Here is a 20,444-nt window from a genome sequence, read left to right as displayed (position 1 = left end):
AGGTTATGGGTTCGAGCCTGGCTAACCCTTTATCTCACTTTTATTTTTATTTTAGCTGACATGCTAGGATGTGTAAATTAAAGGTCTAGTCCCTGAATTTCCCAAACTTTCGAATTTAGCTCAGAAGTTTTAAAAATTTATAGTTTAGTCTAGAAAAATAATTACTTAATTTTAAATAAATTTCAAATAAATTTTGGGATGTGACAGGGTGTTTCGACCTTATCTAGACTAGTTTGCAGTCATGTTCATAAATGACATATTGGAGTATTCCCATACTGAAACAGAGCATGATGAGCATTTGAGGATTGTTCTACAGACCTTGAGTGAGCATAAGTTGTTTGCCAAGTTGAGTAACTGTGAGTTATGGCTTAACGAGGTGACTTTTCTAGGAGATATCGTATCTACTGAGGGTATTCGGGTGGATCTGAGTAAAGTAGAGGCTATTCGAGTAGTGTTCATGTTTTCAAAACCTATTTTATACGTAACTTTTACTGAAGTATTTTATTTATATGCTTTTATACACTGTAAGGAACACACTGGGGTTTTAGCTCATTCTTAAATTCTTTTAACTTTTCAGATACTACTCGACAGTAGGCTAGCAGACTTGGAGTCAAGAGGATCGACTATTCTCCGTTTTGTATCTCTGTATATTTCTACACGTCTTTTCTGCTATATTTTGGGTGACACGTATTTTATTATTGTCTATGTATCTGTATTATCGATATTTTGTATCCCTATGTCGTTATCATTGTATATTTACCACATGGATTCTTATGATGATTATTTTCAGTATTTTACTGTTACATGTTCCTTTCCTTATTTACTGAAATGGATTTGGATTGCATTTTAAATATGAAAAGAATTTTTTAATACGATATGTGATCGTCTAGATTCGGTCGTATAGATTCGGTCGTAACTCCCAGGTCGGGTCTAGGGGTTACAAAAATTGAAAGTTTAGGTACTAAATGATTTAAGTTTTTAACGGGTGGGGTACTGAAATAAGACAAAACTAAACATTAGGTATGATTTAAAAAAAATTAAAAGTATAAATACTAAAACATATCAAAATTAATAATTTAGATACTAAATACATAATTTATATTTTTTGAAATGACTAAAAAATAATATGAGTTTATTTAAACAATTTAAAGATTCTACACGCATTTTTAATCACAATGGATTCGCTCAACTGACTGAAAAGTGAAAGCAGTTTTATTTTCCTTGTAAACAAACGGAAGGTAACATTACTTCCATTTCCCCTTAAAGCACACTAAATACATGGACTCCCTCAACTCTACCTTCCTCTCCAGTACAATCCATCTCTACCATTCTTTTCCTCTATCAAGGAAAGGGTGGAGTTAAGATACGGGGAATGAGAATGTTACCACAAAGATAACCGAATATTGCGCAGAACTTGAGAGAAAAAAGGACGCCCCAAACCTTAATCAATTTTATCCGGTTCTAAGAATTAAAATTATAAATAAGAGAGTGTGTGAAACGTTAAAATGATATATAATCCTGAATATTTTAAAAACTTCTTAATCTACTGCCTATTCTCCTTTTCTATTTCTATATTTTCTTTTCTGCTTACTGGTACATGACATCCTCTCTCCAAACCACCCTCCACGAACCTCAAACTTCGCATCCATTCCTCAGTCCGCACAGACCCATTTTCCCTCAGCGATGGCAACCCGCAAAACCCAGACCCAAATCCAAAAACCCACTTTCCGACGACAACGCGCGTCGAATCATAAAGAAGAAGGCTCAATACTTGAGTGCGTTGAGGCGTAGCCAAGGTCCACGTGCCATGACTCCGAAATGTATAAAGAGAACCCCGGAGCAGATGGTGAAGTATTTGGAAGATGAGAGGAACGGGGAGTTGTATGGGAAGCACGTCGTGGCGGCGATAAGGGCTGTCAGAGCGATGGGGCAGAGAAAAGAAGGGGAAGTTGATGTGAGGAGGGTGATGGGGAGTTTGGTTGGGAAGTTGAACTTTAGGGAAATGTGTGTCGTTTTGAAAGAATAAAAAAATTGGAGGCAAGTTAGGGATTTCTTTTCTTGGATGAAGTTGCAGGTTTGTTGTTTTAGTTAGTTTTTATGATACTTGTATGCTTCGTGCATTTTAAGTATTAGTATTTGTTTTTTTCAAAATCATATTTGCTTGAATTTAACATTGTAAATGTTAAACATATGTAGCCAGGAATGGACTGAGCGGGGTGGGTGGGGTAATCGCCCTGAAAATATAAAATTTCCATATTATATATTTTCTATTGAAATTTTCTTATACAAGTAAAACATTGTGTTTTTCAACTAGAGAAGGTTAAACTCTATATTTTATGTTTTTTGCTATTAATTGTGCTATGTTTAGCTTTAAAGAGATGCAAAGGAATTATGTTGCTATGTTAGGAAACATTGAACATTAATAGATTATAATTATAGATTTTTGCTTGAACAGTTGTGCTATCGCCCGAGTGTTATTGTTTATACTATTGTTTTGCGTGCTTACGGGCAAGTGGGGAAAATCAAACTGACTGAACAGACCTTCCTGGAGATGCTTGAAGCGGAATGTGAACCCGATGAAGTAGCTTGTGGTACCATGTTTTGTACATATGCTAGATGGGGACGACACAAGGCTATGCAGTCATTTTATTATGCCGTGGAAGAAAGGGGCATCACAGTGTCAACTTCTGTTTACAATTTTATGCTGTCTTCTTTGCAAAAGAAATCACTCCATGAAAAGGTCATTGATTTATGGAGGCAGATGGTTGATAAAGGGGTGGCACCTAACAGGTTCACTTACACAGTAGTAATCAGCTCGCTTGTTAAAGGGGGTCTTTGTGAAGAGGCTTTCAAGGCTTTTGATGAGATGAAGAAACTTGACTTTGTACCTGAGGAAGCAACTTATTGCTTGCTTATTAGTTCTCACACTAAAGATAGTAACTCGAAGGATGCACTAAGATTATACGAAGATATGAGATCCAGGGGAATAGTTCCAAGCAACCACACATGTGCTTCACTTTTAACTCTGTATTATAAGAAAGAAGATTATTCACAAGCTCTATCTCTTTTTACAGAGATGGAAAGAAATAAAATTGCAGTTGATGAAGTTATATGGCTTGCTAATTAGAATATATGGAAAACTTAGGCTTTATGAGATGCCCAAAAACATTTGAAGAGATTGATCGGCTTGGCCAACTACGTGATGAGAAAACATATTTAGCAATGGCACAAGTTCATCTTAATTCAGGCAATCCTCAGAAGGCTCTCGATATTATTCAAATGATGAAATCTAGAGACGTTTGGTTCTCAAGATTTGCTTATATTGTTTCGTTGCAATGTTATCTCATGAGTGAAAATCTGGACTCTGCTGAAGTTACATTTCAGGCTTTAGCCAAGACTGGACTTCCAGATTCTGGTTCATGCAATGACATGCTCAGATTGTATCTTAAACTTAACTTGACAGAAAGGGCCAAGAAATTTATTGTGTAGATAAAGAAAGATCAAGTAGCTTTTGACGAGGAGCTTTATAGTACAGTTGTAAGATTATATTGCAAGGAGGGGATGCGAGAAGACAGTGAACGATTGACAAAAGAGATGGTTATTGATGATTCATATAGATATAACAAGTTTATTCAAACATTTTTTAAAGCCATGTGTGGAGAATCCCTTCGACATCAGAAAGTCAAAGGCAATGTGACCTCTGACGAACTTGATTCCACAGCTCTTGGGTATTTGCTAAGGCTGTATTTGGAATGTAAGGATTTGAATAATTTGGAAAAAGCATTAAAGTTGCTGCTTGAGACAGCTGATAGCATGTCTGTATTAATTCAACTTCTTAGCAACTTTCTTTGTTTATTTGTCCATCTTGTGTGATTGAAGCCACAACTTAGTGTGGTGTTTCACTTGAGTTTTGATTTTGATTTCTTGAATTAGGTGACATATCCAAAGTGAAAGCTCTTAATGACCAAGTTGTCAGGCTAGGTTGCAGTGTGGATGATGCAACAATTGCATCTATTATTGGTTTATATGGAAGGCCGAATATGCCTTTGCTGCAGTTGCAGATTCTCCCACTTGTGGGAAATTGATATATAACTCAATGATTGATGCATATGTTAAATGCGGTAAACCTGAGGTGGCATATTCATTGTATAAAGAAGCATTCAAAAAGGGGCATGATCTAGGTGCCATTGCCATCAGCAAAGTTGTCAACTCATTGACTAATTTTGGTATTTGTTATATACTTCCGCAAACAAACAAAACATTTCTAGTATTTCGAGGGATCATCAAGTTATAGCATATGGTGTGGATGGGGCAGTAACAGGGGATGGGCTGAAAGGTGGAATTGGAGGTATTTTAAGAGATTCAAACAGCTCTACCTTAGCCACTTTCTCTACAGCAGTAGGGCCTACTCTTCCTATTTTGGCAGAATTGAAAGCTATTAAGGAGGGAATTGATTTTTTCGATTCATCTGATTGGGCTAAGAAGGGAAGACTTATTGTTGAGAGTGATTCTAAAAGTGCAGTGGAATGGATTTTTAACCAGCACTCTGCTCCTACTTACTTCAGTGATCTGGTGGAGGAAATTGGGGGTCTCATTTCTTCTTTGGACGTTGTTCTTAGATGGATTTCTAGGAGCTGTAATATGGAGGCTGACAAGTTGGCTAAGCAGGGGATTGGTTGATTGTTTGTAGGTTTATTGTTTAATTGTTTTGTGTTTTCTCGGGCTATGCATACGCTAAGAGTCTGTAAGGGTGGCGGTAGATTAGTAATAGGTAAACTATTCAGAGACTGCTGCCTATCTTAGTTGGTTTAGCCTAAGTCAGTGTTGTTGTATCTGGTTATGTACGGGTGTCTTGTGTTTTTCTCTTTTTAAAGGAGGTGTTTCTCCAGCTGTATCTTATGTAATTTCAGTTGTTGAATGAAATTCTAAGGCACTGTTTTCCTCCTTCCATTGATTAAAGAGCTTCCTTACAAGCTCTTGTAATCAAGAAGGGGTTTTTTAACATGGCCTTCAATTCTTATAAAAAAAGTAATAGCATATGGTTTATGTGAGAATCTCCTGAGTAATTAAATAATTAGGGCTCAAAGTTCATTATTCGGAATGTCTTTAATGTTTATTGCATATAACATCCGTAAAGTTTTGGTAGATTGATTACTTATAAAATTCTTCAATGATTTACATAAGAGCTATACCTAACAATCATATTTGGAATTTAGCTTCTAAAGTTGAAGAGTGCAAGGGTGGTTGGAATATTGTTTAGAGAAATCCTTTTTTGTTGTCAAAAAAATTGTTAAGACTTTAGAGGGTTTTTTATCCTTTACTGCCTATTAGTTTATAGAGATTGTAATGTCATGATAGTGTGCTGGTGTGCTAATCTAAAGTGTCAAGCAACCGTGTGGTTTTGTTTGTGTGTCTGTTTAATATGCTGTTGTCACTGATATACTGCATCTCTTTCAGCGAGTAACAAGATTAATCTTTCTCCAGGAAAACATCAAGAGGCTGAAGAGATGATACACTTTTGTTTTCAGAACAATTTGGAACTTGATACTGTAGCATACAATACATTCATCAAGGCAGTGTTAGAAGCAGGTTGCTTAAAACGTTCTTGGTTCACTACATATTAACGATCCCACAGGTTAAAGCTCACAATAATTAGTTCAAATTTTATAGGTAAATTACATTTTGCAACCAAAATTTATGAGCATATGCTTTCCAAGGGAGTTGCTTCATCAATTCAGACTTGTAACACATTGATTAGGTAAGAAGTTGACCACCGAAAAATTATTTGTCAATAATTGAATGTCGATGTGACAGTTGCAGCTGTTTCGTGCAGTGTGTATGGACGAGGTCACAAGCTGGACAAGGCAGTGGAGATGTTCAACCTTGCTCGCAGCTTGGGCATGACTCTGGATGAGAAGGCATATATGAATCTCATTAGCTATTATGGGAAGGCTGGTAATGTTCTCTCTTCTCTGTGAAAACAAATTGAAAATATTAATTAGCAATTTTATACTCTAGCAAACAAAATAGAAATATTATACCAATGGCTCTTTAGGTTTGCCTTGAAACTCTTCATTCCTACAATTTTAACTTCTGAATCCTAACCCTGTAAGTTTCAAGGCTCTAGGGTCATACCTTCTATATGGATCTGTTTAAGTGAAAAAGGGAAAAAATGCTTGAAAGAATTAAATGATTGTGAAATTATCATGAATTCTTTTTTCTCTCTCTCCTTTCCATATCTCCCAAACTTCATTTCTCTCTTTTATAACTGCCTCTGTCCTTTACTTCTTTCATTCTTGCTGTCAATTTATTGTCATTTAAGAGGGGAATTAGGTGCTGCTTATGATTGTTTTATAGGTCTTCCAATATATTGGTAGAATTATCTTAAATTTGATTGACTTGATTCATAGTTATAGCCATAGTATATATATGTATGTATTTCATATGTTTATGTAGTAGCCATATGAATATCATGCGTTTTAAAATGCACATATTGCAGTTGAAGTAGATTGTGCATTTTATTTCCTGGCTTCTTCGTAGTTTGCTATGTTTTTATGACAAGAAGAAAGCTGATGCTAATATCAATATTTCCAGCATTTTGTCCACTCTTTAGCTGCTCATAGAAACATTATGAAAAACTAGCTGCTGAACATTTTGCTGTAAAGCCTTTTAAGGGAAGTGTTGGTCAAATTTACCCTGAATGGGATTATTGATGATATATGCCTGCTAGATGATCGTGACAGCAGTTAGATTTCCTTGTTACATCGTCGTTAATAATTTAATTGTTTTGCAGGTAAAAGGGATGAAGCTGCCTCATTGTTTGCTAAAATGCGAGAAGAGGGGATAAATCCCGGAATGGTATGCTTATCTCACTGTTAAATAAGTATGAAGAACCTTGAATACCATTTGGTTGTGAATAATGCTTGAGGATGATTTTTTATGATAACCTTTGTCAATACATTAACACCTTTTGCTATTGAAAATCCTGATTGAAGCATGTGACACCATATAAAAACGGTGCAAGTGTGTGTCGTTATCTATGTTTGCATACATGAATCCATACATAGAAAAATCCTATCAATTTGTTAAATCTCAGTTTAAACAAAAGTTCTACTTGAACTATTGATCTACTCATTTGGTGCTACTGTTGCCTTCTGGGGAAATGCAGGTAAGCTACAAAATTATGATCAACATATATGCCAGTGCAGGTCTATGTGATGAAGTTGAGAAACTTATTGAAGCCATGCATAGAGATGGCCCCTCACCTGACTCGTCTGCCTATCTTTCCCTTCTTCAGGCTTATACTGAGTGTTTGAAATATGCAGAAGCGGAGATAACTATAACTTCTATGAGAAAAAACGGCATCCTGCCAACTTGTGCTCATTTTAACCTTTTATTGTATGCTTTTGCAAAAGTAGGGATGACGACGGAAGCAGAGAGAGTTTATAAGGAACTAATTACAACTGGTATAACTCCTGACCAGGCATGTTACCGAACCATGCTAAGATGTTATTTTGACTATGGATTGGTGGAAAAAAGCATAAGCTTCTTTGAGAAGATCATGGATACTGCAGAACCAGATAGGTATATCATGAGTGCAGCTGTGCATTTTTACAAGTATGCAGGAAAGGAACCTGAAGCTAGAAGTATTCAGGATTCCATGCATAATTTTGGGATCCCATTTTTGGAAAACCTCAAAGTAGGATCCAAGATGAAAACCCTTTGATCTTTAACGGCATCATTTTGGTACAATGCTTCACATTCAGAAAGTATCTTCATTTCTAGCTGAGACCTAGCTTTTTCCTTCTCCAGAAGAAGGCCATGATTTACCAGGTTATTGCCTTTCTCTGTGTTTCCCTTTTTCCTGCATTGGATATTTATATATTTATGCATTTTTTATACATATTATATATATATATATATATATATATGTATATATGGGTTAAGATCTACTTACATGTAAAACTCTTTTAGTTTTACATAGATTTAGAATTTTTGGACGGGTGAAAATAGATGTTTGAGATTAACTCATTTTTTCCCAGGAAATATCTTTTCATTTCATTTCATATTGTAAATCTCAGCCATTTATTTTCACTCATCCAACTGTACTAAATCTGTGTAAAACAAAAAGAGTTTTTAACTTTTTCAATGTATGGTCCTTATATGATCTAAAGTGACTAGTTTCAATATTATAGAAAATTTTTCAAATTATTTATTTAGTTTACGATGATAGTTGTAAATCCTTATTGTAATTTTCAATGTTCACTTTTTTAATAAGACTAGCTGCTTCTATTCAAATATATATATGTTGTTGTGGTTTTCCCCATTAATTGGTTCATATGGCTATTTCATATTAGGCAAAAAAATGTGTTGGAACAATATGGATCCAGGCTAATTGTTTTTGTCAGCCTAAATTATGATTATTTGTGTTTCTATGGCTGATAATTTTACTGAATTCTGTGATGTAACGAAGATTTGGTGAATTGTTCATTTGCTCTTGTTTTGCGAGTTTGACGTTGAAAATCATTCTAATTTTAGAATCTGTGTTTGTTGCTCTTTTCTATTGGTAAATTAACATGAGTTTTTCTTATCTGCAGTGCATGCCTGGAATTTATTTTTCTTTAGTCGTTGCTTTACTTTCATTTTTGTCCCATTTTATATCAATTGTTGTTCTTACCAATTACCATCCTTAATTGTTTAGGACCTTAGGTTCAGGTACCTGGGTTTATTCGATCGATTTTATTTGACGGACTTATGGTAATGCATGGACTGATATAAGATTTTATATTATGGAAGCGAATTTCAAAAATTTGAAGGGGAGATCCGAAGATGTACTCATAAAACTCTAGGGGTAAAAAAAGTTATTAATAGAAAATACAAAAAAGATATCTAAAATATATGATAATTTAGTCATTTTAGGGGTTGATTGCCTCGCTCCTCCTTCGATCTGTACCTGGTTGAATGGAAACTCTAAAGTGAAAAGTAACTCAACCGAGGGTTCTTCCGGTTAACGGATTTAAGCAGCGAAGGAGGAAAACCTAGTATTACTGTGACTCTTATAGCAAAGTTCAAATACTTGTTTTGGGTGGATTCCTAGAGGCCATTGGAGCTTTCCATTTAGGGAGTATTTTGTTTACGGAAAGTAAGATTACCTTTGGGAATAGTTTGGTTCACGTAAGGTAAGATTATCTTTGGGAATAATATTATTGAAACGTAACATTACTATGAGAATTTTGTATTACCTTGATTGATTTGTTCAGTAAGAATATAAAATTACAATATTTGGTTGGAGGAATATAAGATTACTTAAATATATATTTTATCAAATTATTATTGTTATATATTGTATTTTAAAAAAAATTAACTTTATTATTAAATTATAAATATTTAAATGAAAACTTATAGAAATATTTTAATCGTTATATTATCTAAATTTTGTGAAAATATATTTAATATATAATTAGTATATTAAACTTATATTTTTAGATAATTTTCATAAGCATTATACTTATTTATATAAAATATAATACAATATAAAAAATAATATTATGATCACAGGTGTACAAAATATTATTTTTTATTATATAAGATCTATTTTTTAATAAATAAGAGATTATTTTAAATAATTAGATTTTTACAATCATATTTTTTTTACCTCATAAAACTATAAATGATTAATATATTGTATATTTAAAATATAAAATAATTGTAAATACATGAATTTATTAATATTTTACTAAATTAAACCTTTTGTATATCATTAATATATTTATAATTTCGAGTAAAGTAAAAAAAATAAGAATTGAAAATGATCGTTATAAAAAGAATTCATTAATATAAGGGTATTCTTGTCCAAAGTATTAGGAATTGTCTAATACTTAAAAATTTGGAAGTAATGACATTTCCATCATTTTAACTAAAAAAAATACTATTATTGAGAAAAGATTATTTCATGATAATGATATTTTTCATGAATCAAATGTGGGAGCGCAATTCTCAAAAAAAATATTTCCTTTAATAATGTTCTTTTCCACTAACCAAACACCCCTAAATACGAGAGTTATGAATAGTTTAGGCAAGTATTTGAAAAAGAAACATTAATCCAGATTGTAATTTAAGTAAATATTTTTTCGTTAGTGCTCTCAGCATGACTTTTGTTTAGATTTGATATCCTTTTATAAGGTAATACATTTTCCACTTATTACAATTAATTAATTCTAAATTAATCTTTTAGAATTTTGAGTAAATAATGGATGTAATACTTAAATTATCAGTTTTGATCCGTTTGAGTAAAAATATCCAGAGGTGGTGTTCCCTTGAATGAATCTACCAATACCTCAAAACAGACTCTACATTAATACGACTTGGGTTAGGATTTGGAAATATATGTATCCTACCTCCTATATATTCTACATGTTACCCACTCGACATACAGGCGGCATCTCCTACAGCCGCACTTGTTAGCTATGGTGACCACCATTTTTGACAAAGTTAAGGGAAAAATGGGTGAAAATGGTGTCTCTTGGGTGTTGTCAAAATCTAACAAATTTACCTTCCAAGGCAAAATAAGCCACAGTTACGAATCCAACATCTCGTCTTGTATCTAATTTGGGCCAATGAGCCCTGGGATTGAAAGCATCCTTTGTCGCTCTTTTTCCCTCTGTACGGCAACCTCATCTGCGTACAAATCTTTATTGTCCTGCAGAAAGTATGGTCAGCTCGGTCATCAAATGCAAACCACATACAGATATTAGAAATTTAGTCAGATGTTTGTTTCGCCGAAAATATTTTTTGAAAAACGGGTTTGGAAGTTATTTTGTAAACAATTTTTCTTAAGTTAATAAATTTTTTAAAAATTATTTATTGCAAATAACAAATACCAAATACATAAATAATATTATTCATTATTAAAAATCTATTGTATATTAGTAAAATAAAAATATGATATCATATTTTATTATAATATAAATGAGTATGTTATTATAATATTGAAAACATAATATTATATTATTAAAAATATTAATAAATATATTTTAAATATTTTAATAATTAATTTTTTTTATTAAAATGATACTAAAATATTATATTAATATTAAATACGAAAAATAATATTTTTTTGAATATTTATACTTTGAAATGAAAAGTTCAGAAAAAGAATTACGAAATATCAGACGGTAAGAAAATATTTTACATTGATCAACTTATTTTACTTCAACCAAGCAAAATGAGGATAAGTAAGGTTTTAAACTTAGAAACTTTTACCTGAGCTGAAAATTCTTTAGATTGCACAAGAAAGTCCCGTATGTGATTCTTAAATGTTGACAAATCATTTCTCGACTCGAATAGTCCATTCACAAATTGAGTGACCTAAAAACCGCATAGATCTGATTATCAACTGCGTAGATAAAAAAATAATTTGACTGCATATGAACATGATATTTTACCTCAGCTGCAGACATGTTAGGGGATGATGTACTAAGAAGTTTAATCGTGTTCTCACGAATAAACATTCCATTATTTGGATACTTATATGTAACCGTAGCGGCATCCCACAAGGGCTCAGTCAATGAACCACTCTCCACCTGAAAATAACTCGAATAACTAAAGAGTAACATGGATCCAAAACCACAGCAATCGTGGCAAAGTAAGATACTTAACCATGCAGAACAACTGCTGTAAAATCAAGACATGCAACTTGAAGCCAGGTTTGTGAAATGTCTGTCAAGACGGCAAAAATTTCCTGCTCAATTGTCAAGAAGTATGTTCGGTAGAACTGGTTACAAAATTCAGAAGCCTGCCAAGTTATCAAAACCTCAGCATCTTCCCATTTATTAACCCGGTTATCAAATACGAAAAACCGCACCGCTAGCAGACCTGAAAGTTTTTCAGCATATCCAATGGTAGATTTAAACCAGTTTCTAAAATATTCCTCTCCGTATGCCGAAAAGCCCAAATGATTGAATCCATAACGGGCTTTAGTTGCTGATGAAGATGCGTGAAAAACAATAAATATTAATAAACAACAGTTACATTGAAACTCTTTCAAGCATCCAACAGAACGATAAAAGAATTAAATAATCCATTCTTGGCCTTAAAATTAAAAGAAATATTTCATGTTTTTAATTAAAGGATAGCTATAGTAATCTGCAGAAAGGAGAAATACATCACCAACCTGACTTGACAACTGAATAAGTGCAGGAAAACAATACGTGGCAATGGCACGAAGCAAAGAAAAGAATTTGAGGCGATGTTCTGGGTAATCTTCAAAATTTTTGGTTATCATCTACAGGTCATGGTAACATGAAATTTAAGGCAAAGCAACTTAAGGATAAAACTATGCTACGCTGGGCTTTTTATCTTCTATGAAGAAGAGTGTCCAACCCTATTCAAACACGGGTATTAGGCTACAATCTCCCATATATGTAGAAAACATGGTGAAATTGAGCATACCAGACACATAAGAGTATCTGACACACACTCCAATGTTATGATAACAACTAAACTATCATGTAATGCAAGACAAAAAGAGAATAAAAGATAACTTCTCATTCATTTTTATTAAACACAGAAAACTTGCTTTACACTTAGCAATAGTTGCTTATATACTAAGTTGAATAACAAATCTAACTAACTCATTTGCCAGCTTAGCATGCAATTTAGTAAATCCACGTAAGCAAACTCATAACAGAATCTTAACAGCTCCTTAACAAACTCATGCACAACAACATACATCAAGTAACAGCAACATAGCAATGCAGCAGTGCTTTTCATACTCCAACATTCACCCTACTCGATAACTCTTGAAAGCTCATAACCAACATATCAAAATTTGCATTCATCAACATTCACCCTTCTCAACAACCCTGCAACACTTCAATATGCATTCATCAACATCCTCAATCATGGTTTTACTGCACAACGTAAGAATCACAGACTTATCTTTGAGTTGAACAATTAGCAACCATAGTATATGCTTTAGAAACAAAGGAGCAGACAATGGTTTTGTGAAAATGTCAACAACTTGCTCAACTGCTGGAACTTCATGAACCTGCAGTGTTCCAGTAGCAACCATTTCTCGAACAAAGAACAAGTCCAATTCCACATGTTTAAACTTAGAATGAAGAACTGGATTGACACATACACCAACAACACTTGAATTATCACACCATAAGGTAGGTGTACCATGCACAACAACATGCAGCTCAGAAAGTAAAGATAAAAGCCATCTCATGTCAGCTGCAGCACATGCAATACTTTGATATTAAGCCTCAACAGTAGATCTAGTTACCACTTGTTGCTTGCGAGAGATCCATGAGACCAAGTTTCCAGAAAAGTAAATATAATAACCAGATGTGGAATGCCTATCATCCACATCCGATCCCCAGCTAACATCAGCAAATCCAATCAGCGTTAATTTGGAGGAAGGTGAAAACCGTAAACCAAAATCAATGGTACCCTGCAGATAGTGTAGGATTCGCTTCACTGCCTGAAAATGAGACTCAAGTGCCGCTTGCATAAACTGACATACTCGATTAACTGCAAATGCAACATCAGGACGAGTAATGACAACATACTGTAATGCACCAACAACACTTCTATAGTAAGTTACATCTTTAAAGCTGGATTCACCCTTACTCGACAGCTTACAACTTGACACCATTGGCGTAGGAATACTCCTAGCCCTAGAAAAGCCACTGCGTTGTAATAAATCATTAATATACTTTCACTGACTCAACACAATATCACCTGAGTCATAACACACTTCAACACCCAAAAACTAGTTCAAGGTTCCAAGGTCCTTCAAGGAAAACTGCTCATTTAATTTGTCAATAACTAGTTGCACTTCATCAGATTTATTCCCAGTGAGAATTATGTCATCAACATACACTACAAAATACATAACACTAGTGGCTGTCTTGTAAACATAAAGAGATGAATCAGATTTGGCTAAAACAAATCCCTCAAACTCCAAGTATATACGGAGTAGTTCAAACCAAGCTCGAGAAGCTTGTTTAAGTCCATAAATGGCTTTATAAAGCTTACAAAGAGTGTTCCCATCACCTAGCTCATAACCTGGTGGTTGAATCATATACACTTCCTCAGTAAGAATTCCATTCAAGAAGGCATTATTAATATCTATTTGTCTTAATGCCCAACCATTAGTCAAAGCAAGATAAAGTATTACAAGAACTATAGAGGGTTTAACTACTAGACTGAAAACCTCATGAAAGTCAACTCCTGGTTGTTGAAGAAAACCCCTAGCTACAAGACGAGCTTTATATCGAGCCACATAACCATCAACATTTCGTTTTACTTTAAACAACCACTTGCATGCAACAGCTCGCCTATTTGCAGGAAGAAGAACAAGAGACCAGGTTTTGTTCTGAACTAATACATCATATTCTTCTTGAGTAGCAGCCTTCCAATGTGGATACGTGAAAGCCTCTTTTATATTTTGAGGCTCTCTAATAACACATACAACTTGAAATATTTTCGGTTTCCAAATACCACTTTTACTTCTGGTAACCATAGGATGAACATTAGTAGTTGTATTAGGAGGGAACATGAGTATTGCCTAGTGAAACTGCTGACTCAGGCATGATTTCATGTAAGCATGACTCACTACCAATGCTAGGCAATTCAAAAACATCATTAACTAGCTTATTTGTACTGATATTAGCAATGTTTTTAAAACCGGACCGGACATTGAACCGGTGAAGGTACTGGTTCAACCGCGGTTGAACCGGATTTTATATAAAATATTTTTTTTAATTTTACATAATATTCAAAGCAATATTAATATATATGTAACACTTTTTTTAAGTTTACAATATTAAAAGGTATAAAAATATCATAAGTCATAACATATATAAATTAAAAAACCATAAAATCAAGTGAAACAAAATGATTTAAATCAACTACAACATAATATTTAAGGTAAAACATATGAAATAATAAATATAATTATATAACTATAATCAAAAATATAAAATTGGGGCTTAATAAAATCATAATAAATGATGTCATTTGGTTTAATTTAAAAAAAAACAGTCCTGCATGGCTAAGAAACATAGAAGAGCATTCCAAAAGTTTAAAGAGTAAAAATATGAGAACAAAACAATCCCTCATGGCTAAGAAACATAGAAGAGCATCCCAACTTACTTCTATAAATAATAGAGGTAATTTGACATTCAAAATCATGGAGCCTTTTGGTGAGCACAGAGCGAACTATTCTTTCGCTTCAATTGAGCTCAAATTTTAGGCTTCAATCGAACTTCTAAATTTTTTCTTAGTTCGAGCCTTTTCGAGTTCGAGCATTTTCGAGTTCAAGTTTTAATATTATATTTCGAGTTCGAGTTGAACTTGATAATTTTTAGCTCGTGAGTTTTTTAGTCGAGTTGAGCTTACTTTTAAAGTTTTCGAGTTCGAGTCGAGCTCAGCAATACTCGAATTTGACTTGGCTCGTTGAACAAATGACGTCGTTTGGTTTAATTTTTTTAAAAGAAAAAAAGTGAACCGGCGGTTCAAATCGGTTTTGCCGGTTTTCAGCTGGTTCTACCAGTTTTCAGCCGGTTCATTGCCAGCCCGATTTCGTGAGGTAACCAGACCGGACCGGACAGGCCACCAGTTCACGGTTCAACCGGTTGAACCGGCCGGTCCGGTCCGATTTTGATAACCATGGATATTAGTCATACATGGACTAGCAACAACATTTGGAATAGAGGAAACATGTTGTCCATTAACATCACATGCATCGTGAACCAGAGTTGCATGCTCATCATTATTAAAACTTCTCTCAGCTGAAGACTGATGATCTTGTGAAACAACAATCACTGGCAAGACTTCATTAGAAACATGATGAGTAGCACTGTGTTTTTCAGCCACCTTACAAACATTATAGGAAACACTATCTCATAAAAAACTACATGCCTAGAGACAAAAATTCTACCATTTTCATTCAAGCATTTATAACCTTTGTGAGAATAGCTGTATCCAAGAAACACACATTGCCAAGAAAGAAACTCCAGCTTGTGTCTATTAAAAGATCTCAGGAATAGAAAACAAGCACAACCAAACACTCGTAAGTCAGAATAGTCAGGTGATGCTTGATAGAGTTTCTCAAAAGGTGACTTACCACCTAGAACATCAGTTGGTAGGCGATTTATCAAATAAAAAGCTGTTGTAAATGCATGACTCCAAAACTTCAAGGGTAAATATGCTTGAGCTAACAAAGTTAGCCCCATTTCAACCACATGCCTATGTTTTTTCTCAGCTTTTCCATTATGTTCTGAAGTACTTGGACATGAAATTCGATGTTGAATTCCATGATCATAAAACCATGCATAAAGGGCCTGATATTCACTGCCACCAACACTTTGAAAATCCTTGATTTTTTGACCAAACTGAACTTCTACCATCTTATAAAAATGAACAAAACATTGCCCCACCTCAGATTTAAGCTTAAGCAAATAAAGCCAAGTATGTCTACTAAACACATCAATGAATGACATATAATAGACATAGCCATCATAAGAAGTGAAAGGAGCTGGTCCCTATACATATGAGACAATTAATTAAAAAGGAGATGTGTATTCAGTCATCGAATTACAAAAGGGAAACTTATGTGCTTTGCCTTGCAAACAAGCAGTACAAAGTTGAGATAAGCTATTTGCATCAGAAGACACATTACAAACTTTCATAACTACCTTCACAGTCTTAACAGAAACTTGACCTAATCTTTATGCCACAGATCCAAAAGTGCTTGTGATCTTGACACATTATTAACAAGGTAGCTAGACTCCTTTTCAACACTAGGATGCAATTGGTATAGACCTTCATCCGTAAGCTTCCCTCGCAACAGAATGGCCTGAGTCTGAGCATCCTTTATAAAACATTTGAATGGATGAAATTTGAGAAACACATTATTATCACGTGTAAAATGAGAAACTGATAATAGTTTTTTCTTAATATCAGGAACATGAAGTATATTTTGTAAAATCAATGGCTTGAAAATAGTCTGCAAGCTGCCTTAACCAATGTGATTTATGGAAACACCCTTACCATTACCTATTAGAAGTGTGTTATTACCTGTATAGGTAGTTCCTGAATCAAATACTGAGAGATCATTCGAAACATGATGTGTAGCACCAGTGTCTGGATACCACAGTGCACCAGCAGCAGTAAACTGAGTTGACATACTCGAAGAAGCACCAGGCAAAGCAGAAACAAACGCTGCTGATGGCACATTTGGGTTGGATAAGCTAAAACGAGTATCCACATGCACAGATCCAAATGAGGAGTATGGAAATCCATGATAAAACAGAGTTGATAGTCCTGAAACTCCAAGATACGATGAAGATGGATAAACCAAACCAGCTGGATAAGGTGATTCCATAAGACGCGTGTAAGCTTGCATTCTAGGAGTAGGTGAGTGAGATAAGTGACTACCAGCATTTGAACTCGAGGATTTATTCCAAGCATCACTGTGCATAGCCTCAGTAGAAACACCAGTAAAGTCCCTATCAAATCGATGATAGCATTTTTGAACCGTGTGACCAAACTTACCACACAACTGACATTGAGGTCGATTTGAACCATTAAATCATCCTCGACCATGCCCACGATAGCTATTGCCTTGCTGCCCACTTATCTAAGAATATTGCTTCTCAGACACCTCTTCATTAGTAGAAATTGTATCTGGAGCATCACGAGCACGGGAATCACTCAATCGAACTACCATATTTGCTGAAATACCATCACTAAGAAAAGCCTTCTGTCGAGCTTCACAATCAAGAAGCATCTCAGTAAGTACATCTAATGATAAAGTATCACGAGATGCAATCGCAATAATGGATTCAAACTTCATGAATAATCCAGCAAGCACAACACTTACCTGCTCCTGCTCAGTAACAACACATCCAGATGCATTTAACATATCACATATAGACTTTACCTTTGCCAAATATTCACTTACAGTCAATCATGCTTTTCGTCGAGAGTGCAAAGTATGTCTAAGTGCATAAATTTTAGCACTAGACCTAGCTCCAAACAACCATGCTATTGCATTCCAAATAGAAAGAGAAGACGTGAGTCATGTAAGGTGAGGTAAAATATCAACGCTAACCGTTGTCAATAACCAAGACGCAAGTAATCTATCTTGCTGTCTATACACAACAAAGGTTGGATTCTCCTCAACCTGATCAGACTCATTTGTAACCCATTCATTTGGAACAACACTATCAGGCGTAACATATTTCATCAAACCATAACCATCAGGAATAAGAGCTACATGATGCTTCCACAGCAAATACGTACTTTCAGCAAGTTTGACCGTGTCATGTTTGGGAATATGCTGAACACAGGAGAGAGTAGAAGGAAACACCGAGGAATTCCCAGGGGAATTCACCGGAGATACTACTTGTGGGTCAACCATAACTATCACCACTCAACAGATAATCAACAGAATGCAGCAAAGATCACGTTTCCAGGAAATGACGACTGATACCATGTTATGATAACAACTAAACTATCATGTAATGCAAAATAAAAAGAGAATAAAAGATAACTTCTCATTCATTTTTATTAAACACGTAAAACTTTTTTTACACTTAGCAATAGGTACTTATATACTAAGCTGAATAACAAATCTAACTAACTCGTTTGCCAGCTTAGCACGCAATGTAAGTAAATTCACATAAGGAAACTCATAACAGAATCTTAACAGCTCCTTAACAAACTCATGCACAACAAGTAACAACAACATAGCAATGCAGCAGTGCATTTCATACTCCAACACCAATTTGTAGTAACATAAGACTAAACTAGCTTTAACTGGCCGTCAACATCAGACTTTCAGCAAGAATATTATCAAATAATGCATTTATGAAATGTGAAATATCAGGAATCCTCACATAGTAAGAACCCAGATTTTGTCAAATCTCAAGTAAATGAGAAAACGATCTAGAAAAATCCCACCATTAAAAAAAATTAAAATAACAGAATACAGTTTTTGAGGGAGCTTTGTTCTATACAACATTTTATTACTTCTTGTCATGCTTGATCTGGTAGTCTCATGACTTAACGCCCAACAATCGAATTCCTTTTCAAGACGCAGTAAATAAATATAAATATATAAATAAAAGACTCACCTTCAGTGTGCACTGGAAAACAGCTTCAAAGATACGGGGAACATCATCTATCATTGTAGCTTTGTACCTTCATGCACAAATAATAGAACCAAAATATAAGATACGCAAGATCCGATACTAAAATTGACAAAAAAAATATTATGATAAATACAAGGTAAATTTTGCGATGTTTTGGGAATGTTGCACTTAACCTTAATAATTTCACATCTAAATAAAGCTTAGAAGAGTTCCAATACACCAATGAAAAAGTGTATATGCGAATAAAACACCATAAATAGTAAAACTATTTGCGCTAAGTGAATAAGAAAAGGATGACAATTTCAAGGGCACGAGCATTAGAAAGATTACTGTACAAAGATAACAAGAGCTTCCAACATCACTTTTTAGCTGGCCGTCTGGGCCTTGGAAGAAAAATGAAAAAGAAGACATGCAAAATCAATAATAAGCACTTACCAAGAAATGCATCCTAACCTTAATCTCAGAAAGATCAAGAAGTGCTTCATGTACTCAACAAGTTGTCAATGCATGTTAAATAGTACATTAACAAATATGAAAGACTATGAAATCGTTAACATACTTGTTTATTATAGTCGCAAAAAGTGGCAAAATTTCAGATTCTCTAGCATCGGGCAAATTCCTGGCATAGTCACCGAGAACTGGATCCATCATGGGGGCATAAATTGTTTCCCAATTTGTGGTCGATCTTTTGCTTTGTCCAAAAATGTCTCAATGAGCTTAAGAGTCTCACTCTTAACAGATCTACCTCATAAATAACAATAAATAATGAGAAATTTTTGGATGGAGCAAAGAAAAGTAAGGATGTCTGTAAAAGTTAGTCTCACAGTAGAAGTTCCACATAGGATGTTTTTGAAGCAAAGGGTCCTCCTGCAATACTACTTGATATAAGCTCACTGTACATTCTGTCCAATTCATTACAACAACATATTGCCCATATTAGCAAGAGCGTTTATTGCATTTCCATTCTCAACCTTGCATTTTGAACTAAATCAGGTCTAGCTGTATACATTGAGCACGTCAAGGAATAATAAAGAAATCTGAGATAAGAAGTATGTTCCAAGTGAACTGGCCATGCTAGTATTTGTCTGCAAGGTGAAGAGTCAGTGTAAGTACCATTAAATCCCAATAAGCATTGAATTATAACCACAATATGCATACATCACAAATAACAAGTCCACAAGGAAATAAAAGCTCTAATCCACCAGCAAAGAATCCAGTCAACAGATACATGGACAAAAACCATTAATTTATCAAAGCAATTAAGAATCCTCCCTTCCA

At 34.4% G+C, this 20,444-nt stretch overlaps 2 pseudogenes; one reads left to right on the top strand and one right to left on the bottom strand.

The window, feature by feature from the left end:
• Positions 1–241: 241 nt before the first annotated feature.
• Positions 242–7,887, top strand: LOC120115327 (annotated as a pseudogene).
• A 2,689-nt stretch (positions 7,888–10,576) lies between these two features.
• Positions 10,577–20,067, bottom strand: LOC120115308 (annotated as a pseudogene).
• Between the last annotated feature and the right edge of the window lie 377 nt (positions 20,068–20,444).

This window comes from Hibiscus syriacus, unplaced genomic scaffold (genome assembly GCF_006381635.1).
Source record: "Hibiscus syriacus cultivar Baekdansim isolate YM2019G1 unplaced genomic scaffold, ASM638163v2 tig00110263_pilon, whole genome shotgun sequence".
NCBI lineage: Eukaryota > Viridiplantae > Streptophyta > Magnoliopsida > Malvales > Malvaceae > Hibiscus > Hibiscus syriacus.
This window is presented reverse-complemented; position numbering and strand designations above follow the sequence as displayed.